Source organism: Bos taurus, chromosome 1 (genome assembly GCF_002263795.3).
Source record: "Bos taurus isolate L1 Dominette 01449 registration number 42190680 breed Hereford chromosome 1, ARS-UCD2.0, whole genome shotgun sequence".
NCBI classification, from domain to species: domain Eukaryota; kingdom Metazoa; phylum Chordata; class Mammalia; order Artiodactyla; family Bovidae; genus Bos; species Bos taurus.
The window spans coordinates 43004040-43031827 of NC_037328.1; the positions used below are offsets into that span (position 1 = coordinate 43004040).

Here is a 27788-nt window from a genome sequence, read left to right on the forward strand (position 1 = left end):
TAGTGGAGGTGACGGAATTCCAGTTGAGCTATTTCAAATCCTGAAAGATGATGCTGTGAAAGTGCTGCACTCAGTATGACAGCAAATATGGAAAACTCAGCAGTGGCCACAGGACTGGAAAAGGTCAGTTTTCATTCCAATCCCTAAGAAACACAATGCCAAAGAATGCTCAAACTACCGTACAATTGCACTCATCTCACATGCTAGCAAAGTAATGCTCAAAATTCTCCCAAGCCAGGCTTCAACAGTACATGAATTGTGAACTTCCAGATGTTCAAGCTGGGTTTAGAAAAGGCAGAGGAACCAGAGATGAAACTGCCAACATCTGCTAGATCATCGAAAAAGCAAGAGAGTCCCAGAAAAAAAATCTATTTCTGCTTTATTGACTATGCCAAAGCCTTTGACTGTGTGGATCACAATGAACTGCAGAAAATTCTTAAGGAAATGGGAACACCAGACCACCTGACCTGCCTCTTGAGAAATCTGTATGCAGGTCAGGAAGCAACAGTTACAACTAGACATGGAACAACAGACTGGTTCCAAATAGGAAAAGGAGTTCGTCAAGGCTGTATATTGTCACCCTGCTTATTTAACTTATATGCAGAGTACATCATGAGAAACGCTGGGCTGGAAGAAGCACAAACTGGAATCAAGATTGCCGGGAGAAATATCAATAACCTCAGATATGCAGATGACACCACCCTTATGGCAGAAAGTGAAGAGGAACTAAAAAGCCTCTTGATGAAAGTGAAAGTGGAGAGTGAAAAAGTTGGTTTAAACCTCAACATTCAGAAAACTAAGGTCATGGCATCTGGTCCATCACTTCATGGCAAATAGATGGGGAAACAGTGAAACAGTGACAGACTTTATTTTGGGGGGCTCCAAAATCACTGCAGATATTGATTGCACCCATGACATTAAAAGACACTTACTCCTTGGAAGGAAAGTTATGACCAACATAGATAGCCTATTAAAAAGCAGAAACATTACTTTGCCAACAAAGGTCCGTCTAGTCAAGGCTATGGTTTTTCCAGTGGTTATGTATGGATGTGAGAGTTGGACTATGAAGAAAGCTGAGTGCCAAAGAATTGATGCTTTTGAACTGTGGTGTTGGAGAAGACTCTTGAGAGTCCCTTGGACTGCAAGGAGATCAACCAGTTCATTCTAAAGGAGATTAGTCCTGGGTGTTCATTGGAAGAACTGATGCTAAAGCTGAAACTCAATACTTTGGCCACCTCACGTGAAGAGTTGACTCATCGTAAAAGACTCTGATGCTGGGAGGGATTGAGGGCAGGAGGAGAAGAGGACGACAGAGGATGAGCTGGCTGGATGGCATCACCGACTCGATGGACGTGAGTTTGAGTGAACTCCGGGAGTTGGTGATGGACAGGGAGGCCTGGCGTGCTGCAATTCACAGGGTCAGAAAGAGTTGGACAAGACTGAGGAACTGAACTGAACTGAAGAACTAAAGAGCCTCTTGATGAATGTGAAAGAGGAGAGTGAAAAAGTTGGCTTAAAGCTCAACATTCAGAAAACTAAGATCATGGCATCTCATCCCATCACTCATGGCAAATAGATGGGGAAACAGTGGAAACAGTGACAGACTTTATTTTGGGGGGCTCCAAAATCATTGCGAAGAGTTGACTCATTGGAAAAGACTCTGATGCTGGGAGGGATTGGAGGCAGGAGGAGAAGGGGATGACAGAGGATGAGATGGCTGGATGGCATCACTGACTCGATGGACGTGGGTCTGGGTGAACTCCGGGCGTTGCTGATGGACAGGGAGGCCTGGCATGCTGCGATTCATGGGGTCGCAAAGAGTCGGACACGACTGAGCAACTGAACTGAACTGAAAATCATTGCAGATGGTGATTGCACCCATGAAATTAAAAGATGCTTGCTCCTTGGCAGGGAAGTTATGACCAACCTGCTGCTGCTGCTGCTAAGTCGCTGCAGTCGTGTCCGACTCTTCGAGCCTGTGGATAGCAGCCCACCAGGCTCCTCTGCCCACAGAATTCTCCAGGCAAGAATACTGGAGTGGGTTGCCGTTTCCTTCTCCATATGACCAACCTAGACAGCATATTAAAAAGCAGAGACATTACTTTGCCAACAAAGGTCTGTGTTGTCAACACTATGGTTTTTCCAATAGTCATGTTTGGATGTGAGAGTTGGATTGTAATGAAAGCTGAGCACCGAAGAATTGATGCTTTTGAACTGTGGTGTCGGAGAAGACTCTTGAGAGTCCCTTGAACAGCAAGGAGATCCAACCAGTCCTTCCTAAAGGAAATAAGTCCTGAATATTCATTGGAAGGACTGATGTTGAAGCTGAAACTCCAGTATTTTGTCCACCTGATGTGAAGAACTAACTCATCGGAAAAGACCCTGATGCTGGGAAAGATTGAAGGTGGGAGAAGGGGACGACAGAGGGTGCGATGGTTGGATGGCATCATCGGCTCAATGGACATGGGTTTTGGTAAACTCTGGTAGTTGGTGATGGACAGGGAGGCCTGGCATGCTGCAGTCCATGGGTGTCTCAGAGTTGGACACGACTGAGCGACTGAACTGAACTGAATCACAGAGTTGGTTCCCCTGGCAACCAGCCCCTGTCCTTAGGTTAGGCACAAAATTCACCTCCTTAACAACAAAAGATGCCTTTGTCACTCTAATCACTTAGGAAATTTGTGCCAGAAATGGGTACTGAGACCAAATATATATTTCTTATTATAAATCACAATGTCACACTAGTCAGTGAGGCCCCAAATGCAAGAGCATCAAAAGACAGAAAATATAAGAAAAATATAGTTTATTTTGTTTAGTGCTGTAAACTCCCAAAAGATGACTGAAACATAGGTGCAGGTTTCTGGAAATCTTTGCTTTCTAACTGGAAGAGTGGCTGAGAGAAGTGGAAACACCTTTTCTTTTTCCATTGTCTTAGACTCTGTAATTAAAATTTGACTTGACATTCTTCCTTAGACTTGGGGTTGACAGACCAAATTTTCTTGCTCTGTCCAGTTTTAAAAGAAAAGATTCTTGTAAATGTGTTGTACTTGACAGATATTCTTAGTAAACTTTGGCAAGGATGTGGCTCAGAATGAAACTACTCTGTTCAGCTGTAAATGCAGACTTAAGACTTGTAAAGTAGTTGAAGAAAAGCTATGTGAGAAGAGAAAATATGCACTGTTATCACTGGTGAGCTGATCCTTTCTGGAACCTAAAACTGGGCCAGCAAACTGTTTCAACTCATCCCAATTGAAAATGAGAATGAGATGGATGGGATAAAACTGAAAATGGAGAAGTGAGAAGCTTAAGGAGATTGTAAGGGTATGGCACCCCACTCCAGTACTCTTGCCTGGAAAATCCCATGGACGGAGGTGCCTGGTGGGCTGCAGTCCATGGGGTCGCTAGGAGTCGGACACGACTGAGTGACTTCACTTTATGTTTTCACTTTCATGCATTGCAGAAAGAAATGGCAACCCACTCCAGTGTTCTTGCCTGGAGAATCCCAGGGACGGGGGAGCCTGGTGGGCCGCCGTCTATGGGGTCGCACAGAGTCGGACACGACTGAAGCAACTTAGCAGCAGCAGCAAGGGTATTTAGGAATGCTGCTGCTGCTGCTAAGTTGCTTCAGTCATGTCCGACTCTGTGCAACCCCATAGACGGCGGCCCACCAGGCTCCCCCGTCCCTGGGATTCTCCAGGCAAGAACACTGGAGTGGGTTGCCATTTCTTTCTGCAATGCATGAAAGTGAAAACATAAAGTGAAGTCACTCAGTCGTGTCCGACTCCTAGCGACCCCATGGACTGCAGCCCACCAGGCCCCTCCGTCCATGGGATTTTCCAGGCAAGAGTACTGGAGTGGGTTGCCATTTCCTTCTCCAATGCATGAAAGTGAAAAGTGAAAGTGAAGTCGCTCAGTCATGCCCAACTCTTATCGACCCCATGGACTGCAGCCCACCAGGCCCCTCCGTCCATGGGATTTTCCAGGCAAGAGTACTGGAGTGGGGTGCCATTGCCTTCTCTGGTATTTAGGAATATATGGTCCCAAAAGGACATTTATCAGAAATCAAAGGGACAATTCTCTTTTCCACATGAGGGAAATCATCTTTTGCTGCTGTTGGCATATTTTTCTGAGTATCTCTTGGCTAAATTTTCAAAATAGCAGAAGAATCAGTTTATCAATATATAGTGGGTTTAGCGCATTACTTAGAAATGTTGATATCATAGACTCTTAGACATATACATTTTAGGAATTAGAAAATTAATCCTATATATATGTAGAAACTGATTCTGAAAACAGTTATATTGCTAATACAGTCAAGTTATTCCATTACTAGACACCATGTGGTGTTAATTTGAATGGCTAGATAAGTATACTGCCCCTTAAAGAAATGCGTGTGTGCTAAATCACTTCAGTTGTGTCCAAATCTTTGCAACCACATGGTCTGTAGTCCACCAGGCTCCTCTATCTGTGGGATTCTCCGGCCAGGAATACTGGAGTGGGTTGCCATGCCCTTCTCCAGGGGATCTTCCTGACCCAGGGATCGAACCTGCAGTCTCTTACATCTCCTGCATTGGCAGGTGGGTTCTTTACCACTAGTGCCACCTGGGAAACCCCTTTAATGATATGGTTTGGTCCAAAAGATAAAATTAAAGATAAGTAGAGAAAAAAATGAACTAAGAAACATGTCTAACAGAATTTTCCACCTGGAAATCAAGCAGTAATCTTGATTTAAAATTAGTTCTCAAAGCCTGCATTTTTATAAACTCTATAGAGGGGCCAGGAAGGGAAAGGCTACCCACTCCAGTTTTCTGGCCTAGAGAATTCCATGGACTCATGGGGTCACAAAGAGTTGGACACGACTGAGTGACTTTCACTCACTCATAGAGGGTCCATGGTTATTTTCTGATGAGAGCCCGGATTGTCAGCATACTAGGGTGCTAGTTGTACTGCAAGACGCTTTTCAGGCTGTAAGATGAAAAATGTGACTGACTTTAACAGTGAGTGTATTTTAATATATTACATATTAATATAATATATGGCATACACAATTCGGTAAATTAACTGTACAACAATTCCAGAATTGGATAATTTAGCAGCTGGTCCACCTCATGAAGGATCCATCCTTTCTGTCTTGTTGTTCTGCCATCTCCAGATGCTAACTTGATGGCTCATTCCTGGAAGAAAGACAGAGAGAACACTCATTTTTTTCATTTACCTTCTGAAGAGATAAGAAAAAATTTCCAAAGGCATGCCTGCTATTGACCTCCTCAACCACAGTGGTTACATGGTTGGTTCAAGCCAATCCTGATTTACACCCCTGGGGCTGGAAAAAGTCCAATCTCCCTTAAAGTTTATGGCCCATTGAGTTCTCAAAATACTTGGGTTTTGAGAGCAGGGGAAAATGGATTTCAGACCAACCATTCCTTCAAGAAGGCAGTGTGTCTGACGGTCAGTGGGGCACAAAGAAGGGTTTGTATCACTCCTTCTCCCACCATTTATATCAGCTTCTCCCTGATAGCTCAGTTGGTAAAGAATTCGCCTGCAATCCAGGAGACCCCAATTTGATTCCTGGATTGGGAAGATCCCCTGGAGAAGGGAACAGCTACCCACTCCAGTATCCTGGCCTGGAGAATTCCATGGGGTTGCAAAGAGTTGGACACAAGTGAATGATTGTCACTTTCTCCCACCCCATTATAAAAAGGAATCCTTATTATTCACAAGTTGTTCCAAATACTGAGATGAATGTTGCTTTTGTCATTTTCACTTAGGCTTGGCTATTTTTCTGGATAGAAGTAAAATAAGTAATTACTTTCTGTTGCTTTAACTGCAAGAGGATTTAAATGCAGCTCTCATGTGACTCCGATCCCTATTCCCGAAGCTACTAAGCTTAAATCCCTCAATCGGCTCAGCCAGTCCTTATGGTTTCCAAATCCTTTACTATGTCTTCTCACTACACATTTTTTATTTCTCGTTGATGAACTAGGAGAAACTCAACTTTCAAAACCTACCTCTGGAAAGCCTTTTCAAATTCCTTGTGGTCATTCTGCACCCCCTTCTCTGGTGTTGTCCTCTCATGCCTCCTCAGTACCAACATATACTGAACTCAACATGCAGTCATTATGCCAAAGGCTTCATCGAGTGTCTCACTTAGCCTTCACAGGAACCCTATGGGACAGTTAAAACTTTATCTCAGTTTCATAAATGACAACACTGAGACACAGAGAGGTTAAGTCATTTGTGAGGTCACACAGTATATAAATGGTGAGACCCGGATTCAAAACCAGATGATTAGACTCCAGGGTCCTGGCTCATGAGCATTAGATTCTACAACCTGCTATGCTCTTATCTCCAGAGTTCTTCTTGCCAAGTGACTGGAACATAGTGAACACTTTACAAATGCTAAATGAATGACTGACGATTTTTCTCTTCTGTAGAATATCATTTATTATGTGATGCCTGGTATTGAAAACACTGCTCCAAATGGCTTTTGACCAGAACAAAATAAATAGCACATGTGGGAAGCCAGATAATGCTCCCTCCCAAAACTGTCTATATCCTAATCCCCAGAAACTGTGAATGCTGTGCTACAGTCCATGGGGTAGCAAAGAGTCAGACAGGACTAAAATCACTCACTCAATGACAGCTAGCCGTCTTCTCGTCCTCTTGATGTTCGGCACGTTGAGTTTTCAGACTACAGACAGATTAATCTACAAATATAGATGCTCTCTTCTCATTTTTTAAAGGCTCTTAGTTGGCATCTGCCCCCACATGTTGTTCAAACCCTCTGGATTGTCACCGCCATCCTATGCCTGTTGTTTGCACTCACTGATGCTGCTACCTTAGAAGTCTGTTTCCCAAGAGCCCATTCACAAGAAAAAACAAATTCCCCCATAGGCTTGGGACTGTATTCTCATCACAGAACCTAACATTATGCATTTGGATGTAGTTAGAAATTGTTTTTAATCTAAATTTCTAAAACATCTGTGTATGGGAGAGAAAAAGAAAATTTATCTGAAGTTAAACCATAAAGCACCTTTAAAGTATTTTGAATCCTGAAAATCAGTGATAGAATGAAATTTCTGACCTCAAGCTAATAGATCCTTGCATTTATTAAATAGGATATAAAATATTTACTGGATGACTCAATGGACATGAGTTTGGGTAAACTCCAGGAGTTGGTGATGGACAGGGAGGCCTGCCGTGCTGCAGTCCATGGGGTTGGAAAGAGTCGGACACGACTAAGCGACTGAACTGAACTGAAAATATTTATTATTGTGTCTTGCCTACCTATCTACATTTGTGTTTTGTTAAGAACCTTGTTATTCCTCCTATGAATCGGAGATATCATCTGTCTCACAGTCCTTTAATAAAGTCTTTAACTTGGGAAGTCGGTATATTTAATTCCCTAAACCGTTTTTGAAGTGGCATCAGCTACTTCTGGAAACCTATTAGAAATAAAAATTCCCAGGCCACACTCTAGTTCCACAGAATTAGAAACCCTGAGGTGGGGATGACAATCTGGAGCAATAATTAGGCTATTGAGCTATGTTAGGCGGCCAGGGTCAGAATGTAAGAACTCTAAAGCTCTTTTAGGAAAAGTCATTCATATTTCAGTGGCTAAGAAACTTGGGTAAGATTGTCTTCTGGCAAATTCTAAGTAAGTGCATGTCATTTTAAGCAAACACTAGAAAAGAAAAATATTTAGGAAAAAATAGACCAGGAAGATTATTTTTTGCATAAAGCAAATTTCCAAAGTTATCTCTCCAAGTTCTCCCAGGAAGTTGTTTCCTCTAGTTTCCACCAGGCTGTTTATCTCCAGCAGTTACAAAACCCTGATAAACAGTGTTAGTCTACAAGTATGCTCATTTGCAATCATCATCATGTTGGGAATTTTGGACATTCACCACTGTGTTCTTTGAACTTAGCCAATGTATGACACAGAATCTCAGAAAGTGTTTGTAGTCTGAAACTTATGAGCCTATTTCCCTCATATCACTTCTCAAGGCAGAAACTCCAGTGTCCAGGATTCTGTATGTTTAATGCCTCAATTGTCATTGTGCTGGGCATACAGTAGGTTCTCGATAAACCTATAAATGACTAAATCAATGAAACCCTGATTGTTCACTTGCTGTCGTGTCCAACTCTTTGCGAACCCCATGAACTGCAGTATGCCGGGCTTCCCTGTCCTTCACTTTCTCCTGGGGTTTGCTCAAACTCATATCCACTGAGTCAGTGATGCCATCTAAACCATCTCATTCTCTGCCACCCCTTCTCTTCATGCCCTCAATCTTTCCCAGCATCAGAATTGACTGGTGTGCAGAATGGCTGCGATCCAAAAGTCTACAAATAATAAATGCTGGAGAGGGTGTGGAGAAAAGGGAACCCTCTTACACTGTTGGTGGGAATGCAAACTAGTACAGCCACTATGGAGAACAGTGTGGAGATTCCTTAAAAAACTGGAAATAGAACTGCCTTATGATCCAGCAATCCCACTGCTAGGCATACACACTGAGGAAACCAGAAGGGAAAGAGACACGTGTACCCCAATGTTCATCGCAGCACTGTTTATAATAGCCAGGACATGGAAGCAACCTAGATGTCCATCAGCAGATGAATGGATAAGAAAGCAGTGGTACATATACACAATGGAGTATTACTCAGCCATTAAAAAGAATACATTTGAATCAGTTCTAATGAGGTGGATGAAACTGGAGCCTATTATACAGAGTGAAGTAAGCCAGAAGGAAAAACATAAATACAGTATACTAACGCATATATATGGAATTTAGAAAGATGGTAACAATAACCCTGTGTATGAGACAGCAAAAGAGACACTGATGTATAGAACAGTCTTATGGACTCTGTGGGAGAGGGAGAGGGTGGGAAGATTTGGGAGAATGACATTGAAACATGTAAAATATCATGTAAGAAACGAGTTGCCAGTCCAGGTTCGATGCACGATACTGGATGCTTGGGGCTAGTGCACTGGGACGACCCAGAGGGATGGTATGGGGAGGGAGGAGGGAGGAGGGTCCAGGATGGGGAACACATGTATACCTGTGGCGGATTCATTTTGATATTTGGCAAAACTAATACAATTATGTAAAATTAAAAAAAAAAAAAAAAAAGATTGCATGTGGAAATGGAAAAAAAAAAAAAAAGAATTGACTGGTGTGATCTCTTTGCAGTCTAAGGGATTCTTAAGAGTCTTCTCCAGTACCACAGTTTGAAAGGATCAATTCTTCCATGCTCTGCCTTCTTTATGGTCCAACTCTCACATCCATACATGATTACTGGGAAAACCATAGGTTTAACTAGACGGACCTTTGTTGGCAAAGTGATGTCTTTTCTTTTTAATCCTCTGTCTATGTTTGTCATAGTTTTCCTTCCAAGGAGCAAACATCTTTTAATTTCATGACTGCAGTCACCATCCATAGTGATTTTAGAGCCCAAGGAGAGGAAATTTGTCACTGCTTCCACCTTTGTCCCTTCTATTTGCCATTAAGTGATGGGACTGGATATTGTGATGTTAGTTTTTTTAATATTGAGTTTTAAGCCAGGTTTTTCACTCTCCTTTTCACCTTCATCAAGAGGCTCTTTAGATCCTCTTTGCTTTCTGCTATTAAAGTGATACCATCTGCATATCTGAGGTTGTTGATATTTCTCCTGGCAATCTTGGTTCCAGCTTGTAACTCATCATGCCTGGCATTTTGCATGATGTGCTCTGCATATAAGTTAAATAAGCAGGGTGACAATAAACAGCCTTGACCTACTCCTTTCTCAGTGTTGAACCAGTCAATTGTTCCATGTAAGGTTCTAACTGTTGCTTCTTGAGCTGCAAACAGGTTTCCCAGGAAACAGTTAAGATGGTCTGATAAGAGTTTTTCACAGTTTGTTATGATTCATACAGTCAAAGGCTTTAGCATAGTCGATGAAACAGAAGCAGATGTTTCCTGGAATTCCCTTGCTTCCTTTATGACCCAGCAAATGTTGACAATTTAATCTCTGGTTCCTCTGCCTTTTAACCCAGTTTGTATATCTGGAAGTTCTTGATTCAAGTACTGCTGAAGCCTAGCTTGAAGGATTTTGAGCGTAACCTTACTAGCAGAGGAAGTGAGTACAGCTGTCTGGTAGTTTGAACATTCTATAGTCCTGTCCTTCTTGGGAACTGGCATGAAAATTGACCTTCTCCTGTCCAGTGGCCATTGCTGGGTTTTCCAAATTTGCTAATATATTGAGTGCAGTGCTTTAATAGCATCATCTTTTAGGATTTTAAATAGCTCTGGTGGAACTCCATCGCTTCCACTAACTGAGTCCCTTTTAATTCAAAAATTGAGAATAATAGAAACCCTAAAACACCATCACTATCAGGGTTCTGATGAAAATGGTGTACAATCACCCTTTACAAGAGAGTTTTTATTGTCACTTCTCAGAAAAACTACTGGAGGAGGGTCAAGCATTCTAAGTATTTTGATATGCTTCTAAGCAAGTTTCTACTGCATGTAAAAAATCCTAAAACATGTTTTGAAATTTTGGTTACAAATAAATAGGTGCTTATTGTGCAAATCAAACATTCAGAAATTTATAATTTAGAAAGAAAAGTCCTCCATGAATACATCCTCCAGAGGTGGTTCATGTTCATGGCTGGTGTGTATCCCCTTAGACACCTTCTGTTAGTGTTCTAACATAAGTTTTATTATAACCATCATTATTTCTATTACTTTTTTTTTTTTTTACATCTCACAATAACAGGATCCTACTAGGCAACCTGTTTAGCAACTTGCTGCCAAAATTTAATAATATCTTAGACATTATTCCAAGTCATTAGATGCAGGACTAGTTCATGGTTTTAGTGATTACACAGAAATCTCTTGTATATGTGATCCCTACAACTCCAATCCCTTAGCAATGGTTGTTTGACTCATTCTGGTATCTCTTCATTATATTTAATAAGCAATAAGAAAGTGAAGTCACTCAGTCGTGTCCAACTCTCTGCGACCCCATGGACTGTAGCCTACCAGGCTTCTCTGTCCATGGGATTTTCCAGGCAAGTGTACTGGAGTGGGCTGCCATTAATAAGCAATATCTAAATGGCAATTCTTAAACACAACTTTGCATAACTATGTAAGGTGTCTGCAACAGAAGTTTCTATCAGTGGAACTGCTACAATAAAGTATACATTGTATACATAAAGTATATATAATGTATACATAACGTATATATTCTACAGTAAAGTGTTCATGTTTAAAATTATAATTGACTTTATTAAAATATCCTTTGGAAAAACCTCACCAGTTTGCATTTGCACCAAAAGCACGAGAAATTATCTTCACACTAAGTTTTAATAATCATGATTTTCACCAATAAGTGTAAATGATATATAGCTTTAAATTTGATTAGTGAAGTCAAGATTCTTTTCAAATTTACTAGAATGTAAGCTCCAAAGAGCCAGAAATTACTGTCTGTTTTCTTCACTGCTATTAATATATACCTGTTTAGAATGGTATCTGGCACATAGCAGGCATACATATTTGTTTAATTAAGTAATGTTTATTTTTCTCCTCAGACTGCTGTTCTTTCCATGTAGTTTCCCTATTTTTCTACTAAATTCTTGATTTTTTTTTTTTTGCCTCCTAAGAGCTCTTGGCCTAATAAGAAGAGAAACCATTTGATATGTGCTGCAAGTATTTTTTCCCAGCTTGTCTTTTTATTTTTTGGTGTATTTTATCTTTAGAAACTGCATTTTTGTGAAGTCAAATGTATTAACCTTTTTCTTCAAGCTTCTTTCATGCCTAGTTTTTCCCACTTCAAAATAAAAGCAAGATTCACATAGATTTTCCTCTTGTTCTTTCAATGTGGGCTTAAGGGTTTTATTTTTGTTTTCATCTGATATTTTTATCTGGTCTCTATTGATTGGAAAAACACACTGTATAGAATAAAGAGCATACAGGTAAGGAATCACCAAGTTAAAGAATTCAAATTTGTACCTAAACACGGATGCATTTTTATTTGACACTTTTTTACTGTCTTTCCCAAACACAAATAACTTTGTTAGTGTCTTTTTAAAAATTACAAATATTACTCATATACATTATAAATATCACAAGTTAGAAACATTTAGAGTATACAGCAAAAAATCCTCCTTCCCTTTCTTTCTCTGCCACTGTAATTCTAGAAGAAATCTCTGTCAACATTTTGTCGTGTAGTCTTTAGGACCTTTTCTTACGTACTCACAAATATATACACACGTCAGTGATCCTTTATTTTTTCTGCTTGATATAAATGAATTGCACAATATGTTTTATGAATGTAGAACTTCTAAAGCCAATATAATCGCTGTCATCATATTAGTATATGTATATGCAGATTTCTAATGGTTTTGCAATAGTTGCATTCATTTTTCCAGGCCAGAATACGGAAGTGGGTAACTGTTCCCTTCTCCAGGTATCTTCCCAACCCAGGGATCAAATCCAGGTCTCCCACATTGCAGGCAGATTCTTTACCAGCTGAGCCACAAGGGAACCCCAAGAACACTAGAGTGGGTAGCCTATCCCATCTCCAGCGGATCTTCCCAACCCAGGAATCAAACTGGGGTCTCCTGCATTGCCCATGGATTCTTTACCAAAGGAGCTATCAGAGAAACCCAGGATATACTACCATAATATAATTAATCACTTTCTATTCTTTCTATTATTTTCCTGTTTTTAAACATTACAAGTAATGCTTCTATGACCAACCCCATACATATTTTTGTGTTCTTATGTAATTATTTCTGCAGGATGGAGTCCTAAAACATAAAATTGCTGATTTGAAAGGAACATGCATTTACAGCAGACTAGAGTTTGGGACGGAGAAAGCAATGGCAACCCACTCCAGTACTCTTGCCTGGAAAATCCCATGGGCAGAGGAGCCTGGTGGGCTGCAGTCCATGGGGTCGCTAAGAGTCGGACACGACTGAGCTACTTCACTTTCACTTTTCACTTTCAGGCATTGGAGAAGGAAATGGCAACCCACTCCAGTGTTCTTGCCTGGAGAATCCCAGGGACGGGGGAGCCTGGTGGGCTGCCGTCTATGGGGTCGCGCAGAGTTGGACACGACTGAAGCGACTTAGCAGCAGCAGAGTTTGGGAAACACAGAGAAGCCTTTGTGCCACTCATAGCCCACTGTAATGACTCCACCTTGCACTCTGCTTCAGGAGTGCTATGGAAAATATTTTAAGTATAAATTTTTGAACATAAAAATATAGTTAATTATTTGAGTGTAGGTTTATGTACACTTTGCCCAGCAATTCCGCTTTTAGGGATCCATCCTATAGCAACACTCCCATGAAATGAAGTAGCAAAAGTTCAGCCCTGTAAACCAGTTATGAGACAAATGTGTTAGTTTAAAATGTCATAATTTTTATCATTAATGGTCTGAGAGCTCTGAGTGAAGTGACCTGTATATTTTGCTTGAATTATCAGTCACAGGACTGGATATTAGCAGAGCATCTTCATAGATAGATGGGGAGGGGGCATATCTGCTAGGACAGTGATCCAGGCATTGAATGCTTCTCAGAATTGAACAAGAGCTCTGAGCAAGCTGCTCTAAGATACAGCAGCTTTGTGCACTGCCCCACACAACTCTGGGGGTGGGGGGTGGTGGGGGGCTACTATCTTGGGGGAGGGGCTGTCCTGCCATCAGGGGGTGCTGTGAAGGGAGTTACCCAGCAATCAGGAAGGCCAACCTCTTCATTGATGGGGTAACTGGGAGTTGGTTGAGAGATTTCAGGTCCTTTCCCTTCCGATCCTCATTCCTAAATCACTTGGCTTGAGGCCAGAACTATCTTGCAGGGAGAAAAGTCAAGGAACTTTAATGAGGGTTTTGAAATTCAAATCCCAAACAACTTTTTACATCTGATCAGTTCAGTTCAGTCATTCAGTCCTGTCTGACTCTGCAACCCCATGGACTGCATCACACCAGGCCTCCCTATCCATCACCAACTCCCAGAGGTTACTCAAACTCATGTCCGTTGAGTCCGTGATGCCATCCAACCATCTCATCCTCTGCTGGCCCCTTCTCCTCCCGCCTTCAATCTTTCCCAGCATCAGGGTCTTTTCAAATGAGTCAATTCTTCCCATCATGTGGCCAAAGTATTGAAGTTTCAGCTTCAGCATCAGTCCTTCCAATGAATATTCAGGACTGATTTCCTTTAGGATGGACTAGTTGGATCTCTTTGCAGTCCAAGGGGTTCTAAAGAGTCTTCTCCAACACCAGAGTTCAAAAGCATTAATTTTTTGGAGCTCAGCTTTCTTTATAGTCCAACTCTCACATCCATATATGACCACTGGAAAAATCATAGCTTTGACTAGACGGACCTTTGGCATAGTAATGTCTCTACTTTTTAATAAGCTCTCTAGGTTGGTCATAGCTTTTCTTCCAAGGAGCAAGCATCTTTTAATTTCATGGCTGCAATCACCATCTGCAGTGATTTTGGAGCCCCCAAAATAAACTCTCTCACAGTTTCCACTGTTCCCCATCTATTTGCCATGAAGTGACGGGACCAGATGCCATGATCTTCGTTTTCTGAATGTTGAGCTTTAAGCCAACTTTTTCACTCTCCTCTTTCACTTTCATCAAGAGGCTTTTGAGTTCCTCTTCACTTTCTGCCATAAGGGTGGTGTCATCTGTATATCTGAGGTTATTGGTATTTCTCCGAGCAATCTTGATTCCAGCTTGTGCTTCTTCAGCCCAGCATTTCTCATGATGTACTCTGCATATAAGTTAAATAAGCAGGGTGACAATATACAGCCTTGATGTACTCCTTCCCTGATCTGATAGCAGCCACCAAATTGCCCTCTAAAAAGGAAGTAGTTCTTTACACTTACTTGAATAGATTCCTTGCCACCTTTGCCAGAAATTCATTAACTCACTTATTTTTAAAAAAAGATTCACTTATTTTATTTTTGGCTGTGCTGGGTCTTTGTTGCAGTGTTCAGGCTTCTCCTTGTGGTGGCTTCTCTTGTCACGGAGCATGACTCTAGAGCAGTTGAGTTCCAGTAGTTGCAGCATCTGGGCTGCATAGTTGTGAAACCCACATCCCCTGCACTGGCAGGAAGATTCTTAAGCACTGGATAGCTAGTGGAGCTCTCATTAACTCTTTCACCGACCCCCCCCCCCCTTTTTTTTTTTGCTTATCTGATTTCTCATTACTGTCTAGATTTTTTCACATAGTTTTATTATTTAAAAAAGACACTAAAATTTTTGCAAGTTTTTGGATAATTTGTATTTCTTCAGTGAATTGCTTGCTGATGTTCTGTGCTCTATTTTTAAATGGGTTGTCTTATTTTTTGTTTTTTGATCCATAGGAATTCTTAATTTATTCTGGATATTAACCATTTTTAATAATATTGCAATCATTTTCCATCAGCTGTCTTAATTGTGCCTCCCATCATATAGATACTGACATGCTCCTGTGCTTAGAACACTTTGAGCCCCAGTTCCACCCTCCTCTGCTAGCTTGTTGAAGGAGAGTAAATACAGTCCCTGATAACTACTGGGCCACTAAGACCTCTGAAACCTTGACAGGACTAGCACAATCAGGAGACACTATCATTTATGAAGTGGCAAATAAGCTTTCTGGTAGACTTGAATTCCTTTCTCATGCACTCACAATTCTGGGGAAAACAATACAATGTTTATTTATGTATGCAAACATGTAGCTGATACCCTGCTCTGGAATAGAGATGTTGGAGAAGTTAGGGTTCGCTTGAGAGTACTAACTGCCACTTTCTACATTGCTGGCAGAGTCATAGCTCTAAGTTAAGATTTACATTCCTTACACACTGGTTTATTATTTTTGAGATCCACATATCCTTGAATTGTCTTTTTGGCTGCACCAGGCAGTGTGATAGGTCTTAGTTTCCTGTGCTCAGTCACTTGGTCGGCTTTGACTCTTTGTGACCCCATGGACTGTAGTCCACCAGGCTCCTCTGTCCATGGAAGTCTCCAGGCAAGAATACTAGAGTAGGGTGCCATTACCTGCTCCAGGGGATCTTCCGGAATAAGGGGTGGATCCTGTGTCTCTTACATCTCCTGCACTGGTAGGCGGATTTTTTTACCACTGTGACAAATAATTGCTTGTAGGAGATAAAACCACAAGATAACCAGAAGACAGATCTGGCAGGATCTTTACCTAGAGTTGGAAGAAGGACTGTATGTTGGTCAAGTTCAGTCTTGAGCCAGGTACTGTTTAAAACTAAATCCCCCAAGCCTTGAGAATGTTCAGTTCAGTTCAGTTAAGTTGCTCAGTTGTGTCCTACTCTTTGCAACCCCATAGATTGCGGCACACCAGGCCTCCCTGTCCATCACCAACTCCCCAGGACTGATTTCCTTTAGGATGGACTGGTTGGATCTCCTTGCAGTCCAAGGGACTTTCAAGTCTTCTCCAACAACACAGTTCAAAAGCATCAATTCTTCGGTGCTCAGCTTTCCTTAGAGTCCAACCCTCACATCCATACATGACCACTGGAAAAACCATAGCCATGACTAGACAGACCTTTGTTGGCAAAGCAATGTCTCTGCTTTTTAATATGCTGTCTAGGTTGGTCATAACTTTTCTTCCAAGGAGCAAGCATCTTTTAATTTCATGGCTGCAGTCACCATCTGCATGATTTTGGAGCCCACAAAAATAAAGTCTGACACTGTTTCCATTGTTTCCCCATCTATTTCCCATGAAGCAATGGGACCAGATGCCATGATCTTAGTTTTCTGAGTGTTGAGGTTTAAGCCAACTTTTTCACTCTCCTCTTTCACTTTCATCAAGAGGCTCTTTAGTTCTTCTTCACTTTCTGCCATAAGGGTGGTGTTATCTGCATTTCTGAGGTTATTGCTATTTCTCACTGCACTCTTGATTCCAGCTTGTGCTTCATCCAGCCCAGCATTTCTCATGATGTACTCTGCATGTAAGTTAAATAAGCAGGGTGACAATATACAGCCTTGATGTACTCCTTTTCCTATTTGGAACCAGTCTGTTGTTCCAAGTCCAGTTGTAACTGTTGCTTCCTGACCTGCATACAGGTTTTTCAAGAGGCATGTCAGGTGGTCTGGTATTCCCATTTCTTTCAGAATTTTCCACAGTTTATTGTGATCCACACAGTCAAAGGCTTTGCCATAGTCAATAAAGCAGAAATAGATGTTTTTCTGGAACTCTCTTGCTTTTTTGATGATCCAATGGATGTTGGCAATTTGATCTCTGGTTCCTTTGCCTTTTCTAAATCCAGCTTGAACATTTGGAAGTTCATGGTTCGTGTACTGTTGAAGCCTGGCTTGCAGAATTTTGAGCATTACTTTGCTAGCATGTGAGATGAGTGCAACTATGCAGTAGTTTGAGCATTCTTTGGCATTGCCTTTCTTTGTGATTGGAATGAAAACTGACCTTTTCCAGTCCTGTGGCCCCTGCTGAGTTTTCCAAATTTGCTGGCATATTGAGAATGTTAAATAAAACATTTTTTTTTCCCCCATAAACTTAAAAGAGGATATTGTGTGAAAGAGGTCTCTTGTCACTTTGTATCTCCAGTCCTGGGATTCATCTACTATGATCTGATGTGACCTGCTGAGAGTATGCCCCTACAAGTAGGTCTCTTCTGCATAGAGTAGACAGTCCTATGTCAATCATGCCAAGAAAGCCTGCTCTTGGTCTAGGGTGTGAGAATTTGGAAGGCAGATCATATATTGGGGTCAGGAAGAAATACTACTTTCTTGAACTTTACTCTAGACTGTGATTCTCCAGAGTGCTGAATGGCACTCCAGGCTGGCGTGGGGAACCTGGCTTTCACCGGTCCCTGGATACCCTGGGATACATCCCATCAAACAATATCATTTTAATTCAAAGAGATCACACCATCTATAATTAAAAAACAAACCTAGCAAACTGGTCCAACCCTATGTGTACACTGCCTAAATATTATGGTTTCAAGGACCTTTAAAAGACCCTGCATGTCCCAATAGTTCTCTATTTCCTGGCCCTTCCCCTCCCACTTTATTAGAATAAATCATCTATACAAAGGCTGAGTTAATTATCTTTACATTGTGAAAACACTGTAGCCCAGAGACTGCTACAAATTTACCCTGCTTAATTCTTTACCACCTTCCACAAGAATTCAAAAATTTTACATAGTTGCAATCATGTGCCCATGAAATAATGTATTCTGCATTAAAAAAAATCTTTGACATGTCAAAAGCACCTGCCCAGATAGTTACATAACAGGTAAAGCATTCTGGAAAGAGAGCTGATTTTGGTTCTAGGTACTTTCATTCAAATCACACCTCCAAAATGGGTTGGTATGATCTTGGGCATATTATATAACCTCCTGACTCCACTTTGTCATTTCTGGGATAAGATTATTCTGGTTTGCGGGATGAATTGGAGGAACAGACATGATACATGAAGGGTAGCTGACTCATGGTAGGAAAGAACTGGTAGTTAATATCCATACTTCCTGATTTTTTTTGTGATAAGCATTGTGCCAAGAACTCTCTACCTCATCATCTATTTTAATCCTCATCACAACCCGTGAAGAGAGGTTGTACTCTCTCACTTTACAAAAGGAAGCACATTGAGGTTAAGTCACTTGTTCAAGGTCACACAGGCCAGAGGAGGCAGTGGAATTTGAACTAGGTCATGGTGAGTAGTGTCTTCTTGGCCAATACTGACTATGAAGAAGCACAAATGTCACCTAAGAATAATGGACTGCCTCTTCCCTTAGCACATGACTTTGCAGATTCAAGAATCCTAGGAAAGGGACTTCCCTGGCAGTCTACTGGTTAAGACTTCACCTTCCAATGCCTGGTCAGGGAGTCAAGGTCTCATGTGCCCTGGGGATGAAACACTAAAACATAAAATAGAAGCAATATTGTAACAAATTCCACAGAGACTAACAAAAAATGGTCCACATCTTAAAAAAAAAAAAAGTCCTAGGAAAGCTAGAGAGTAGGAGGTAAAATCACTGCTTTAATTCTGAAGATGATGAACATAAGAAGGGTAATAAACTCAGCAGAACCTAAAAGAGCATAGTAACTTCAAGAAAAATGGGCCCAGTTGGACAAATACCCTCTTCCTTGTGGTTCAGTCAGTAGAGAATTTGCCTGCAATGCAGAAAACCACCTAAAATGCAGGAGGCCCAGATTCATTTCCTGGGTGAGGTGAGAAGATTCCTTGGGGGAAGGAAATAACCCACTTCAGTATTCTTGCCTGGAAATTCCATGGACAGAGGAGCCTGGAGGTCTACAGTCCATGGGGTCTCAAAGAGTCAGACACAGTTGAGGAACTAATCCATCACCACCACTCAGATGTCTGAGGTACCACCTTTGTAATTACAAAATCTGTGTGGGTTACTACAAAGGCAATTTGTAGAAAGGGTACCGGTTGGGGAATTCCTGAACTCTTTGGGTTTTTTTGATTGTGTGTGTGTGCTCAGCCGAGTCGGATTCTTTGATAAAATTGGGAAAATAACAAGTGCTGCCTCCTAGGGCTGTTGTTAAAATCAACACCAACACCAGAAGGTCCATCACAAAGGACTTTGTTTCAGGGCCTGACACGTTACTCACTCTGAACTGCACCCAAGTCTGTGGCTCTTCTCCCAGGGCATATGATTTATTTCACAAACACTGACATTTAAAAAATACAGCTATCCAAGTATCATCACTATAGTACACGCATTTCTCAAGGGAGACCTATTTTAACAAGCAAATACACATTTCGTCTTCCTTCCCCCTAACGCATCGTTTCCTCCAAAAGACAAAAAGCACTAACACATTTGTCCTTGAAGGGCAGAGCTCAGAAATTCTGGTCTCTCTGGACACTCCCGCCCTTTCTGCTGGGGACCAACCGCCTGCCCCGCCTCGTGTCACAGAAGTCCCCGCCGAGCCAAGCAAAAAGTGTTTACTTCTGCCGCCTGCCAGCCCGGCGGGGAGGAGAAAGCTCCCTAGCCGCCCCTCTCTTTCTCCCCTGCAGCTTTCAAACAAACCGGGGCGGGAAAGGAGTGTCTCCTTGGCTGTGGAACCAGATCCTCCTACCTCGTCCAAAGCCACCCGCCGCTTTCCCCGGGCCTTCCCTTGGTGATTTTCCTGTCCGGGACGCCCGGGGAGGGCGCGCGGCTGGAGTCCCGCCAGCCGGAAAGGTAGGGGCTCGGCCGCGCTCTAGCCTCGCCCGCCCGGGGACGCCGGGCCCCAGCGGCTCTCTCTGCACCTCACTGCCCCGCACCTTCCTCGGCGCACTCGGCGGCGGCCACAGCCGCTGCCGCGAGAGGAGCTTCCCCGCGACTCCGGAGGCGCTCGGCGCAGTCGCCGAGGATCCGGCCCCGGGCGCTGTGGGCAGCGCACGCGCCGCCGGGCGCCTCGGATTTCTCGCTGGTCCCCCGCCGGGTCTGGGAGACTGCCTCCTTCCCGGGCCGCCGCTGAGCCGCGCTACCGTCCTCCGGTTTCCGCCGGCTCGATGCTGCGGCTGCCGCGGGAGAGGCAGCACCCGGCTGGAGAGAGCGGCTGCGGGCGAGCTCCCGGCCCCGGAGCCCCGCGCGCCTCTGCGGTCTTCGCGCCTGGGCCTCGGCGAGTAACTCTCCCCAGCCCGCTTCGCTGCGGGTTGGCATCGGCGGGGGGAGGGTGGGAGAGGGAGGTTGGGGGTGGGGAGATCCGCGGGCTTTGCCTCTGAGGCTGAGGATCAGGGGCCGGGGGGCGCGCCTCCATGCACCCTCCCACCCCCAGGAGCCTTCATGCGCTTGCCCGGCGCCCAGGGTTCAGGGAGTGGGGGGCGCGCGGACCCGGGTGCTCACCGGGTAAGGGCGGCTGGGACGCTGGGCACTGGAGCGGCCGGCGGGGGTGACGGGTTCCTCGCTCACTATTGTTTCTTTGTAAAAGGGGATGTACGCGACCCGGGGCGAGAGGTCTGGAAAGTTCTCTCGTTTTACCTTAGAAAAAATCTACGAGAAACCCTTCTTCCCGCCACAGTGGAACTAGACCTAAAGAAACCAGCTCGGAGGCGATTTGGCGCAAAGTGCAGGGACGAGAAAATTGCAGGGACTTGGCCTGCCGTTCATTTGGGGGAAAGGGGAGAAGAAGCTAGTGGTTTTGAGGCCGAATGCTACCGAGCTCCCTGGCGATCTCAGCTCCTTGTGTGGTGTTATTTGGGCTTGAAAGAGAATCTATAAAAGGCAGTTTTCAGAAAGTAAAAACAAACCCAAAACACCTTTGCGGGGGTGGGGTGGGGGGGTGGGGTGCAGGTCTTCAGTGGAAGGGCGGGGAGAGAGGTTGGTGACCGGGTTGAGGGTGGGGTTGCTGTTCGAAGATGTTGTTTTAAAAACGGTACTTGGGAGTGGTGATGAAAGCGACATCTTGAATGCCAACGTATCGGAAACTACAGAAGCCGCAGATTCTAAATCCAAAAGTCACACGTGCTTTAAGAGGCCCGCCACCTGAGAACTGTAATTAGGTAGATAGTTAAGAATACTGCGAATCTACCAGAAGCTCCTTGCCCTCTGGCCCCATGTTCACGCTAGTCTCGTGGTTTCTGATAGCTGCTCTTACAAGGCTAGCTTTGATATTTGACTTTCCAGTGATAAAACTTAGTGTCCCGGCTGCAGGCTGAGAAATTATATCTTTTGACTTATATGGAGATGTTACATATTTGGGAAGATCTGGTCAGGTTGCCAGGCTATTTTACATCTGAAACATGATGATTTGACATTTGTAAATTGATTTGTTTTCCCTTCCTTTTAGTCTCACCACCGACTTTTAGTACGAAAATCTGTAAAGAGCCACTCTTAGATGATCTAGTTTGTCGTCTCCGAATGAGGCTGATTGGCTCGGAAGCACTTAAGATAATGGCAACTTTGGTTTATGAGAAGAGAACTTTTCTCAAAACTGTGTATCTGTTCTGGCATCAAGTGGTCCTTAAACGTGGAGGGGGAGGGCCTTCTCACAGGCCTTTTCTTGAGCAATATTTTCACCACGTTCCTCCCTGGTTGTCACAGTTTCAGGTTGTACCGTGTCTCCGTATTATGGTGTAATAGAATGAGATTGCTGTTTTGATTGTTTCAGTAGATTTGTTGGAGATATTCAATTTGTTCTTATGCCCCAAATCAATACAAATCTTTGGAGCTCAAAAGGAATAGAAATAGTGTTGGCAGAAGAATGACTTTAAGAGACATAGCATTTAAAAAAAATCAGTCTGTCTTTTGTGAAAATTGTAATTTTCAAGTTTTCTCATTTTAAATAATAGTGGCAGCTGTTTGCTTCTGTGCGAGATATTTCTGTGTTCCATATCATATGGAATATTATGAGAGAGAAGTGAAGTAATGCTGTGCTTCCCATGTTTCTCTGATAAGCATCATCTGCTAACCATGCAGATTACCAATAGGCTTTTTTCCATTGTGATTGCATTCAGACTGGGGGCCAGAGACCTGTTTAAGTGCATTCTAGGTGATACTTATCAAGGAGGAGAGGAAAGCACAAAACTCAGGTGGTTCCCAGTATGGTTCCCAGTATTATCCCCAGTGAGTTCACCTGTGCTAGTTGATTTAATCTTCACAACCACCCTAGGAGAAAGGAATGCTTGACCTTATTTTATAATTAAAACAAACAAACAAACAAACAAACTTGAGACTGCCCAAGGTTAAGTGACTTAGATTGGATCACAGGAGGGTCGCTTCACTTCTGCCTTGCAGGGGTCCCAGGAAGCCTCTGTAGCAGATGTTCCTCACAGGTTCTTCCATTCATTTGCTTGTCTTTCTCCTGTGCCTTCCACCCGCTCACTTGTATCCCCCTCTCCTATCTGAACACACCTTCTTAATTACCCCTCAGGCTTGGCTTCTTGAGCAGATGCTCTACATACTTTGTCTTTCCTCTTGTTAGTTTCAGACTTTCAACGATTATCTTCTATCTTCTCCACATCTTTGACATGCCCCTTGGGTGGGTTGTGTCTGGCCAGGTTTACAAGGGCCTGTTATTGCCAATAGCTTATGTTCTGAATGTTCTTTTCATTCTGAATATATTTTCAGGGAAGTTCCTTTTTGCCTGGAAGAAATCTTCACAGGGCTACCTCCTCACTATCACTGTTGAATCTCTCTCTCCTGCTTATCCTAACTACAGTGGATAACAGCATACACCACAGTTTCCAGTTGAACCCTGATGAGTTAAAGTGTTTAATTTGGAGTGCACTTGATGTATAGAACAAGATGTGTGCATTGGACATAACAGTGTTTTTGTAGAAAGCTATATTTATGGTTCCATGTCAGGGTGTCAGAAGCACAGTTCTCACTGTAGTGGGGTAGCAGGTGTTTTTTTCTCCTGATGGTGATTGAATTGGTCAGGAACTTGGCTGCCAGACAGGCGGTCAGGCTAAGAAGCAATGATATTTTGCGGATGAGGATATGATAAAAGAGAGTGAGGAGCAGTAGGATCTCAGTCTCTTCCGTGTTCATATTTCTTTTTTTCTTTTTGGAGATCTTTTGGTCATCCCAGGAGGAATGGGCAGCTTACCACTTACTACCACAACCTTCTGCATCTGATCAGGGTTTTCATCTTCCTGGACCTTTGGGAAAAAGGAGAAGGAAAGCACCCAACCTTTAGGAAATTTCTTATCACGAACACTAGAAAGCTGAGTGAAGAGTCTCTTCTGTGTTCTCTCTTCTTCCCCCTTTTACCTGAGATGCAATGTGCAAGGGGGATCATTTCATCCAGTTGCACAGAGTAATGCTGGTTTTTGAAGAATTCTTTAAACATTGACTTACTTTTTATGTGATTGGGGATGGAAAGATCTGTGGGAGATGAGAGAATAAGGCCTCCAGGAGAGGAAATGGCAAGGAAGCTGGCGATTTCTCTAAGGGAAGGAAGCAATGTTATTCTCACCCCCGTGGTGTGTGGAAGCAGGCCTGGAATTGGTGTGGTTGTGGGTCATGGTCATGACCATGTGCTTTGATGGGGTAACAAAAGGGGCAGAGAATGGTTTTGCAGTGGCTCTTGAGTGACTTTCTGCAGTCATCTATATGGTGGAACTTGAGATTCAGCCAATATTTATTGCGTCCCTACCATGTACAGGAGATGTTCTAGGTAGGGTGTGCAGCATTGAACAAAACACATTCTTTGCTCTTACAGAGTTTATGTTTCTGTGGGAAATGGAATCAATAAATCAGATACAAATATATGGGAAAACACTTTTCAGATAGAATGAGTGTTATGAAGACAGTTCATTGTGGGGGTGTGCCAGACAGGGTCTGAGGGAAGCTGGTTTAGGGCAGTCAGAGAGCTGCCATGAGGGGGTGGTGTATGAAGAAAGATAGGAATGGTGAGAAGCCAGTCAAGTGAAGAGCATTCTAGGCAGAGGAAACAGTGGCCGCAGAGGCCCGGAGGCATAAACTAACTGCGGATGTTTGCAGAACTTGGAGAAGAGTGCAAAAGGGCAAGCTAGGAGAGGAAGTCAGTGAGGTAAGCAGAAGACTGCTTGTGAGATACCTTCAAGTCTTAAGGAGGAGTTTGAATTGTGTTTTAATTAGAATAAGATGCCACTGGAGGCGGATTTAGAGATTCAGTCTTTACCTGGTGGTTGATGGACTTTCCTCTTGGGCTTTTTCTTGCTCTCTCTCTCTCTCTCTCACACACACGTTTTCATTCTTCACATTTTTCTTCTCTCCATTTATTGGCCATCACTGATTTCCCTTCCTTGCTCTAGGCCAGGGCACAGGCATGTCCACACTGAGAAGCGGTTCTCAGAGGATTGTGTACAGTTTTCCTCTCACTCACTGAAATAAATCCTTGTACTCACTCAAGCATGAAACGCTCCATCACTAGCTTTGATTGCTCAACTTCTCTCTAGGCTGAATATCTAGTTGTCTCTAAGTCTCTGGGTTGGCTGGTGGCATCTGAAACTAGATATGAAAAACTAAGTTAATCATCTACTCAAATTGATCACAGTTGGTATCGTTTGCAAGTGTGATTGATTTGAGTAGATTAACTTAATTTTTCCCATCTAGTTTCAGATGCCACCAACCAAAAGGACAATTATCGTCTGAAGAGGGGATATTCTATATAATGGGAAACTCTTCCCTTTTCCTGATGCCAGCCCCCTTTCCCCCAGGCTATGCAGGGAGTTACAGTTTCAGTGGAAATGAACTCTTGTAATAGTTGCCATGGGACTATACTATGCCTTAGAAATTTTGTTTCTATCGTTCTTCATAGATAATCTTCTCAGTCTTAGAGTAACACTTAAATCATGAAAATTTATGACCAAGGCAGTACTTCCTAGTAGCACTGGTTTATCAGAAATGAACAGAGGCATTTTATCAGGTATCCTTTGATTCCAAGATAGCTCATCATCTCCAGTATCCAACTCTCTGGGGAAACTTGGTATACTCTTAGAAAATTACTTTTGAGATTATTTAGCCAGATGCCCTGCTCATTTATTAATTTACATACTTAACTGACATATATATATATATCAGTTATCTTTCAGCTTTTGGTATCTGTTTCCTTATGGCTGATGTGCTGACATAAAATCTGGAACATGTTTCAGTTTAAGCAGGCAGCAATTATGTCTCATCTTGTTTGCCCCGTGTCCTCCACCTGGTGTGGCGTTCAGAACTTTATAAATAGAACAGACGGTTGCCAGGTGTCTCCATCCGTGCCCATGGATTAACTCACAGTGTGAATAGCTCAGCTGTAACATCTTAATAACTCTTAGGCTTCATCTTTGTAACTATTAGGATTATCAGTGTATCATTTCAAAAACTTGACCCATTGGAGAAAATAGGTGAAATGTGCATTCATTCCTGTGGGTTTGTCTAAATTAATTAAAACTTTTCTGGCTTTGAAACTTTTTTTGAAAATTATTAGGTTGACATGTAAGAGACTGGTATGTGAATATTATCAGATGGCTATTCTCAAATTTGTTTTCATGTACAGTAAACTTTCAGACATGAGTCTGAGTGAACTCCGGGAGTTGGTGATGGACAGGGAGGCCTGGCGTGCTGTGATTTATGGGGTCACAAAGAGTCAGACACGACTGAGCGACTGAACTGAACTGAACTGAAACTTTCAGAGATGGTTAGATAGTATTACTGACTCAATGAACGTGAATTTGACCACCTCCAGGAGATAGTGAAGAAGAGGGGAGCCTGGTGTGCCATAATCCATGGGGTTGCAAAGAGTCAGATGCAACTTAGAGACTCTGTTACAACAAATTTTCAGTTTCATAATTCATAATTTATGATAATTTGAGTTGGGTTTGTAGTTACATTTGTGAGGAAATAAGTGTGCCAAGAGATTAGATAACAAAATCATTTCCCTCTTTAATAGCCCAGCATCTCACATCTATGGTTTCATGCCCTTTAGTAAGCACCGCTTGAATTCCATTGCTTATTATGATATGTCTTAGGTTTCTGTTAGATATCATTTAACCTAGCTGGAGACACAAACAGATTCACTGAGGATAAAAAGCTCTTCTCATCTCTTCTCATCAGGGCCAGAGCTGAGAGTGAGTCCCTGCCTGGGAAAGGAAACTGAGAAGGGCCAGCTGTGGACTCTTGCTGAAACTCAGAGTGACAAAGTTTCTCACGAAGAATGGCGTCTTTAGAGGGCATCTTCCTGGTTAATAGAGATACTCTGTATACATATTTTAAAGGTTCTACCTTTTAGATTTTTTTCCCCCTGTCCCTCAAGGACATGCTGCTATAATACCAACAATATAAACAAAGTCTTCTTGTCTTTGAGCTGATTTTATGGAGTCTGCCTCCCCAATAAGATTTTAGTCCTCAGAGAAGTTATCAGCCCAGTGTTTCTGATAGCTTAGAGGAGTTTTCTTCTTAGGAAATATTTTATTGCAAATATTTAGGCCAGCACCATAGAAGGTGCTGCTTTTATTAAAATAATACAGTACAAAGTGTAATAAAATGAAATGCTTTTATTAAAATCTGTGCAGCCCTTTAGTGTGTAAGAGTCCTTCATGTCTTAAGGGATAGAAGAGGCAAAGATGGGGAATATGCGCATATTCTATGTTCAGCACAGAGCCAAAGAATTAAAAAATCAGGTTTTTTTTTTTTTAATTACCTGGTTTGTTTTTATGGATAATATAAAGCTGGTATTAGATCATGTAATATATAATTATTATAGTATAATAAAGTTATAAACTGCACTTAAAATGGAAAAAAATGGGTTATCTTGTTGCATTTAGACAAGAGCGATGAGTTGATCCAGTTCCAGATGGATTTCCAGCTGCTTTTCAGCAACAGCAAGTAATTTAATTCATAATTTTATTTAATTGACAGACTCCGCAAGTTATAGGACTTTTTTTTGTGAATGATTTTGGTGAGATCAAGAATACTGCTGTCAAGATCCTTTTGATAGTTGAAGCCAATATCTCAAGTAAATGTCAGAGTAAGTTAGCTAATCACTCTTGTTTGATCCCAGCTATGCTACAATTAGATTAGAAATAATTGGATTTTTTCTTAAGCAGGATGTTAAGGGATATGTGTAATTTCTGATGGTTGAAATATCTGTAAATGTTTTGTAGGCCTGGGATATTTTTGGAGGACAAAACTGGCCCATCTACTGCAAAAAACCTGAAAAGCTTCCCTCCATTTTTAGAGTTGGTGTGTAGGCCTCCTCTGCTTTAACCGTAAATAATGCAATTACATTCTTCATACAGAGCTTCTACCCAAGGTCACCACCTATGACCACCAATATTCCTGTCCATGCACCTTTTATATTAACATTCCTCAAGCATGGTTTTTATTACAGAAATTTTTTTCTGCTCAAAAATCCAG

The 27788-nt window shown here is 42.4% G+C and overlaps 1 protein-coding gene across 9 annotated transcripts in view; it reads left to right on the forward strand.

Moving 5' to 3' along the window:
- The window catches only part of ST3GAL6 (ST3 beta-galactoside alpha-2,3-sialyltransferase 6), a 126556-nt gene that overhangs the window by 18987 nt on the left and 79781 nt on the right, over positions 1-27788 (forward strand). For 6 of the 9 annotated variants that reach the window (XM_059889575.1, XM_059889640.1, XM_059889760.1 and 3 more), the window contains exon 1: positions 19924-20159. The exons of 1 other annotated variant lie outside the window; for it this stretch is intronic. The gene's annotated coding sequence lies outside the window, so the exon portion shown is untranslated. Of the gene's footprint in view, positions 1-19923; positions 20160-21290; positions 27400-27788 lie in introns of those variants that run through there. 2 more of the 9 variants (XM_059889584.1, XM_059889583.1) reach the window with 2 other exon arrangements.